This window comes from Rhinolophus ferrumequinum (assembly GCF_004115265.2).
Source record: "Rhinolophus ferrumequinum isolate MPI-CBG mRhiFer1 chromosome 5 unlocalized genomic scaffold, mRhiFer1_v1.p scaffold_110_arrow_ctg1, whole genome shotgun sequence".
Classification (NCBI taxonomy): domain Eukaryota; kingdom Metazoa; phylum Chordata; class Mammalia; order Chiroptera; family Rhinolophidae; genus Rhinolophus; species Rhinolophus ferrumequinum.
In genome coordinates this window covers 10,695,887-10,703,964 of record NW_022680355.1, presented here as the reverse complement: position 1 = coordinate 10,703,964, position 8,078 = coordinate 10,695,887, and the positions used below count along the sequence as shown (strand labels likewise).

The 8,078-nt window shown below is 41.3% G+C and overlaps 1 pseudogene; it reads left to right on the top strand.

Annotated features, from left to right (window-relative positions):
- Nucleotides 1-1,369: 1,369 nt before the first annotated feature.
- LOC117019199 (nucleosome assembly protein 1-like 1) lies at nt 1,370-2,581 on the top strand (annotated as a pseudogene).
- Nucleotides 2,582-8,078: the final 5,497 nt, after the last annotated feature.

Here is an 8,078-nt window from a genome sequence, read left to right as displayed (position 1 = left end):
AGAGGCCATACTGTGAACCAAGGACAGCTGCCACTAATACCAGGTCTGGGGAAGCTCCACAAAAAGCCAGGATACTCCAAGGCCTACTGACACCTGCTCACTCCTGTAAGGTTCGGATGCTGATAAAGCCGCTGCAGTACAGAGTTGGGTGTGATGGGGTCTCAGTGAGTCACCAGGGTGGAGCATGCAGAACTCACTAGACCAATCTAGGTTCAGATTTGACCACGGACATGGAGGAGGGCTAAACACAGGTAAGACGGCACTTGCCTACCAGCTGCACAGGAAAAAGACCCCATACAGGGAAACTGGCAACTGTGTCTCCAGTCCTCACTATGAAGCCATACAACTCAGTATTTTCCTGTATGTCTCTAATGCCCCCTGAGTCCCTGTCTCTCCATTGGAGGCCAGGATAAGTGCCTGTTGGCTGTTTAAGAGGATGTCTGGGTTTTGCAGCCTTTCATCCCACCCAGACGGTTAGAATCCCCACTGTTTTTCACAGCCAGATGTTGTGGGGGCTCCTCTTCCCTGTACCAGTACATGGCTGGGGAGCCTGGTGTGAAGCTGGGGTCCCTGACCATGGCTGAGAATATCCCTCCCAATTTTCATCCTCCACATGAGGGTTTTGGGCTAGCCCATTTCATGTCTCTGCCACTCCTACCAGTCTCAATGTGGCTTCTTTATATCCTTAGTTATGAAATTTCTGTTCAGCTAGACTTCAGATGATTCTTCAGGTTGATTGTTCTATAATTTAGTTGTAATTTTGATGTGTTCACAGGATAAGGAAAGCACAGCATTTATCTACTCCACCATCTTGGACCCCTTCTCTATTGATTTATTTTTCAGCACACATAATTATTTTCATATTGGTTAGTTTTTATTTTATAAATGAGATAGAGCCTTGGCTCTTTCTGGCCCAGGGGTGATCATAGATTGTTTAATTTCATTAAAGGCCAAACTATTAACTTTAGTTAAGTTACTAGGTAGGTATATGTGGGGCAATGAGTGTAAAGGTTACCTGTATAGCTGTTTTGATGACATGCCCTCTTTAATCATCCTGATTACTGACCCCTCACTTCTGCTGTCCATATACCCACTAAGATGGAGTTTAGACCTTGACGGTATTCTGCTAGCTCCCTCCTTTATTGTAGTTTCTCCAAGGCCATTTTGGGACTGCTGCTTTCTCTTCACTGTTTCAGTCCCTCTGCTCTTTTTTCAGAAATATATAAATTCTGGTCCATCAATGATATCCTTCTCCTGTTAAAACTATTGTGGATTAGTTTTTTTAGTGCCATCTGCTCATGGCGCCACCTCCTGCTCCTCCCACTGCTTCCCTGAGTCACTGCCTGCACAGCTCTGGCTGCCTGGTTCCCCGTGCTGGCCACCAATATTTAGTGTTCTTAAAACATGGCAAACATTGACAACAAAGAACAGTCTGAACTTGATCAAGATTTGGATGATGTTGAAAAAGTAGAAGAAGAAGAAACTGGTGAAGAAACAAAAATCAAAGCGAGTCAGCTGACTGTTCAGATGATGCAAAATCCTCAGATTCTTGCAGCCCTCTAAGAAAGACTGGATGGTCTGGTAGAAACACCAACAGGATATATTGAAAGCTTGCTTAGGGTAGTTAAAAGACGAGTGAATGCTCTCAAACCTTTCCAGTTAAATGTGCACACACAGAAGCCAAGCTGTATGAGGAAGTTCCCGATCTTGAAAGAAAGTATGCTGTTCTCTATCAGCCCTTATTTTATTTGATAAGCAATTTGAGATCATTAAATCAGTTTATGAATCTACAGAAGAAGAATGTCAATGGAAACTAGATGAGGAAGATGAAATTTCAGAGCTGAAAGAAAAGACCAAGATTGAAGATGAGAAAAAAGATAAAGAAAAAGAAGACCCCAAAGGAATTCCTGAATTTTGGTTGACTGTGTTAAAGAATGTTGGTTTGCTCAGTGATATGGTTCAGGAACATGACAAACGTATTCTGAAGCACTTGAAAGATATTAAAGTGAAGTTCTCAAACACTGGCTAGCTTATGAGTTTTGTCTTAGAATTTCACTTTGAACCCAATGAATATTTCACAAATGAAGTGTAGATGAAGACATACAGGACGAGGTCAGAACCAGATGTTTCTGATTCCTTTTCTTTTGATGGACCAGAAATTATGGGTTATACAGGGTGCCAGATAGATTAGAAAAAAGGGAAAAATGTCACTTTGAAAACCATTAAAAAGAAGCAGAAACACAAGGGATGTGGAACAGTTTCCATTGATTCTTTCTTTAATTTTTTTGCCCCTCTTGAAGTTCCTGAGAGTGGAGAACTGGATGATGCTGTTGAAGCTATCCTTGCTGCAGACTTTGAAATTGGTCACTTTTTACGTGAGCGTATAATCCCAAGATCAGTGTTATACTTTAAGCTATTGAGGATGATGATGATGATTATGACGAAGAAGGTGAAGAGGTGGATGAGGAAGGGAAAGAAGAAGATGAGGAAAATGATCCAGACTATGACTCAAAGAAGGATCAAAACCCAGCAGAGTGCAAGCAGCAGTGAAGCAGGATGTATGTGGCCTTGAGGATAACCTTCACTGTAATATGAGTTTAAAAACAACTATTATTTACTTACAGCCTTATGTTTTTGTATTTTCTTGGTAGACTAAGTAATTAATTTTTTTTTAAGGAAAGGAACTGATATTTTAAAGACCAATTTGTTCTACCTAGCATTTTAACTTTAGTTTTTCTGCCAGATAGGTTGAATGTAGAAATTTACACATTTTCATTAATTGCTACATAGTTTGGTTCTTCTGGAGTATTTTTATCTTGTGACTATTAGATTACAGCTATGAAAATAAACAGAACTGTTAAATGGAAAAAATAAAACTATTGTGGATTAATTCCTCTTTTTTCCCCCTCTTCTTTCAATAGAATTGGGCTTAAATAAAGTAAGAAATGCATGTGTTCAGTCTACTATCTCATACAAGAATTTGAATAAGAAAGCTTTTTTCCATTTTAGAAAAAGATTTACATTATTTTTTCCCCTCTCTTCGTCATATCTTTCCCCTAATTGATAAAAGCGTGTGGGTGGTGGTTAAATGTATAGGCCATAGGCCACAAAATTGTGAGCGGGGAGAATGAGGACTAGAGAAGAAAGGTCATTCCATGGAGATCAAAGCCTCTAGGAACAAAGGACACAGCCAGGCCATGTCTGCCGTCACCACCCTAGTCTGAGATACTGCCAATCTCTTCTGGACCATTTGAATAGCTTCCCATCAGGTATAGCTTCTACTCTCCTATCATCACTCTCCACACTTTACATAGTTCTCCTTTCAAATGCAAATCTTCCAACCTACTCTTCTTTCTTTTAGGACAAAGATACAACTGCTTGAGGCTCTACAGGGCCTGGCCCCTGCTTCTCTCTCCAGCCTCACCTCGACACAAGCTCCTCCTTGCTCTCTACTCCTTTAGGAGCCCAGGTGCTGGTTTTTCTTCTTGATGCTGGGGCAACAGCAGTAGACCAATACAGGTAAGACTGTTGCTCTCTAGTTGATAGCGATCAACAAAAACCAAACATTTGAAAAGTCTCTTTTGTTAGCCACGCTCCTGCCCCCCACAGGTTGCTCTTGCGTGCAGTTCCCTCTTCCTAGAACACCAGTCTTTCCATTTTAGTCAGGTTACTCTTATTCATCTTTCAGCTCTCAGCTTATAAATTAATTTCTCAGGAAAGTGATGGCTTCATCATAGGTTCTCATTATATCAGCTACCACTCCTTTCTGAAGTTGTAATTTTATATTTGTTTGTTTTATTGTTTTCTCTCCACCTAGATGTATCCCCATGACAACAGGAACTATGCCTGTTTTTTATTCCCATTGTATTTCCAGGGCCAGACCTCATGGGCATTGAATAAATATTTGTTGGCTGGATGAATGATTGAATGAGTGGACAACATTGCCTGTGGATAGAGACACTGAGAAAGAGAGAGAGAGAGAGAGAGAGAGAGAGAGAGAGAGAGAGAGAGAGAGAGAGAGAGTATACATGTGCGTATGTACATTAAGTAACCAACAGTGCCTATCAGGATGACTGCCATGCCGGCAAAGCCCTTGAACTACCCTCCTTCCCCTGACCTCAGTCCCTGATCCATAGGGGTGGGCCCTGGGAGCCATATTTGTGCTAATGATTCCATCATCTTAGACCTGACCACTTTGATCAGGGTGAACGTTTGACCCAAAGCTCACCTAATCAGAATCTTCCTTAAGAATAAGAACAAAAGACAGACACTGGGAATTCCGAGCTAACTCAGGTCATCAATGGCAGGGCTCTAGAGGGAGCAAGCAGAAATTCATGCAGCTAAGGTCTTGGAGTACCCTGATTGTTACCCTTTCCAAATCCTAAGTGTTCCTGGGATTTCTTGGACTCTGACCTTTTCCAGTATTATACCATTTTTTTTTTCTAAGCTAGTTCAAGTTGGTTTTTGTTACTGGCAACCAAAAGACAGTAACATAGAAGGTAATCAGTATTATAACATTCCAAGTTAGAAATTAAGGCCAGAACTGAGAAGAGTATAGTAATAGAGAAGAAGTGATGGATTTGAAGAAGTAGAACTAATATTGATAGAGCTTAGTGACAATTAGGTATAATTCAGGATAGTTCTGTCTGAAGTGGAAATGGAGGATTTTTAATATGCTCTGTGGGAGAGGGACCCCGGAGGTAGTTCTTGTGCTTAAACATTTCATTGCCTCTAAATTTAATAGATTTAACCACATGAAAACCATTTCACTGGACTTTTACTTCATTGGAGCACAGTAAATTGGTAAGGTTTTCTTCTCCTCTATTAAACATGGCTGAACATCTCTTAGGTTTTTGGCATTGAAGGATTACTGAGCCCATGGCTGCTTCTAAAACTGTATTTGTTCTAATATCATCTGTCTGTAGGAAAACATGGTTTCTAAAGAAGCAAAATTTTCCACTGAAAACTTCTCTTTATGCAGTACTCTGTAAAGGACCAGTGTGTCAGCCTTCAAAGCAGGGATTGGAGTGGACGTGCTGGAACTATCTCTCACAGGACTGGCCTGGGGACTCTGCTGTGGCCCCAGGAGCTTCACTCAGGAAGCTACTACCCTAAATAAATGCATATTTGTCTCCCACCCTCCAGACCACTCCCATTTCTCATAGATGTTTCCAGAACATTGATTATTTTAGGTTTAATTTTTCATGCCTGTTAGCCAACAACGTGCATTTAGTTCTCTTTATGAGCAGAGCACCTTAGTAGGCAGAGCTCTCCTGAATGATGTGCTAGATTGTCAGCTGCACTCTCTCTTACAGTGCTGCTCCTGGGGAGGGCCTCCCATGCCTTTCTCATGCTGTACATGAGACAGACACAGAGTGCCTCGCTCCCTCCTGATCTCTGGGAAAGCGTCCTGCAAGATCGAGCCTTCTCTGCGCCCCCATGGAGTCATCCTCGCAGAATTCAGGTAATTATGACAACGTCATGTATTGACTTACCTCTTTGTCTCTCCTGCCACACTATAAGCTCCTTGAAGCCTGGGACTATGATATTTCATCGCTGTCTCCTAGCAGCTGACACATCATGGATATGTATTGTTTACACTGACTTTCTCTTTCAGTAGCTTTACCATGACTCCTGGAAGGCAAGCGGCTGGAGAAGAAAAGTGGAGCTGTGGGCATAGGAAGTTTAGATATATGCAGAGCTTGTAGATATATTCTTTAACATGGCAGTTTTATATATGTGTGTGTATATATGTGTATATATATGCATATACACATATATACACACACATATATACACACACACATATAAATATACTCACACACACACACATATATATGTTATCTCTTATAATATATTTACAAGCATAGTGGGAAAGCACAATGGTCCCTAAATATAAATATATTCCTGAAGCAAACTGTGTGTTATGCAACCTCAGAAGGAAAGGGAATGACTAAGGCCATTTCCATTTCTGTCATCTCCTCTTTCTTGGAGGAATCCCTTGACTGGGCACAGGGAAGATGAGGTAATTATGGTTCCCGTATCAGAAGAACCTAGGGTGTTCTTAGTTGACAGGGATTCTTGTGTGTGCACCTGTTAAGGGTCCTGGGGTGAGTAGCTTCCTCTAGCCTGTAGGTGTGGCGAATGAAAGCAGAATGAGAATCTTCCTCAGCACCAGTGTCATCATGGTGTAGAATGTGGGACACGCAGCCTAGTTGCTCCTGTTCCTTGCTTGCTGAGGCTTTCCATGGCTCCCATGAGTCATCTCTGTAACAAAGGCTGCTGCAGTAGCATTTGTCAACCTGGGGTCCTCTGTCTCAGGTGGCTGCTGCTCACCAGCTAATAGGTGATTATCTCCTCTGCCCCTTGTGGGGCCCTGTCTAAATAGAATCCAATAAAGTCCTTATAAATGAGCTGACCAAATACAACCTCCTCCCAGTGTGTTCAAGCCCGTGGCTCTTTGCAGAAGTGCATGGTCTCCAGTGATGTTTTGTTTAAGCAAACAAGCAAACAAACAAAACCCTTTTAATTTCTATGAAAAGCTACCCAGGGAAGCAATCAGATTCCTAGTGAATGTTGATCCGGTGGACTCCCCAGCAGCCATTCCGTCAGGAGGCCATTCTAATACCTGAAGGCAGGGCAGGTACAGGATGGAGCTGGGGACAGAAGGGAACAGTCACTGGCAGGTGGTTATTGCCAAGGGCCTTACAGATGTTTTTTCATTGAATCCTTACAACCCTCTGCAATAAGTATCACTAACTTAATTTTACAGATGAGGAAAAGACATTCAGAATTTATAAAAAGAAGGGACAGTATATTACTGAGGATTAGCAGATTTTGCCATTAGCCCAGGAAGTGTTGAAGGGGCTTCTGGAAGTTTAGAATAGCTGCCTCAGATTGAGGTAGAGTAAGGCAACAGAATTAGGTCAGGCCTTCGCCTGTTCTTCCATTCCTCGTTTCCTTCATTAAATATTGCTATAATTATTAGATTAATGATGTCAGTTGTTTGGGATCCTTCATGCATTGAATTTACTCCTAGATTACATTATCTCTTATAATAAATTATTATGGCTCATTATGACAGGAGCAGAGAAAATCACTCAATGTCAGAATTTACTTTCCCACCCAGGCCTAACTATCAATGGTTATTTCTTGATACATATTTTACCTGAAATTCCATCCACCCTTTCAAAAAAGGGAAGTGAGTAGATGTTTTGTATTTGCCACGTTAACAAGTGCATACAGAGAAAGAAGGAAACTCATTTTTTATCTCTTGCCTGCTAAGCAAGAATTGGAACCATATGCTCTTTCCTGCGTAGAGTTCAGCCTGGGCCCAGCCAGCTGTGGAGACGCATAGCGAGAAATGGCTTCTCCCTCTAGAGTATGTCTCAATAGGACAGAGGAAATGTATGCAATCTTAGGCAACAATTTAAATAAAAATAAACACTAAAGAAAATTCCTATGCCTTACTTTCTTGATCTCCACAATCCCAAAACAGACATATAAGGAAATAAAGAGAAGGCAAAAGATTTCGCAGCAAGATTTCCTTTTGACTGACTAAAATCTGAATTGGAAGAAAACTCTTTGAATCTTTCCTTTTCTCAAGTTTGTATAATTGAGTTTCTCTGGAATTTACAATATTACCATGTTTAAATAAATTGAAATTCCCCTGGCAAGTCCTTTTCTTGTGAGCTGTAATAAGGTTTTTATTACTCTTCTTCAACCAGACCGCTCAGTTCTGACACTTTCATAGAGACCACAAACATTTTTTCCAGAAGTGGGAAACAGGGTTTCAAGTAGAGAAGTGGCTGTGCATCTGCTTGAGTGTGTACTTGGTGTGTTTATCCAGGTGCACGCTCCAAAGCCAGGGCCAATGACAGCAGGTCTTGGGCAGCGATGACCTTTAATTCAGAACTTTTAGTGTTTCTTTGCTACTTGTTTTTCGAGGCGTTGGAAACTCTTTAATGGCTTGAGGAAGACTAAGTTACTCTTCCTTCTGGTGTGCCCCCAATGATCGAGCCTCACTATAAATGAAAGCTGGAAGCCTTAGTTGGATAAGTGACCATATTGGCAATTCC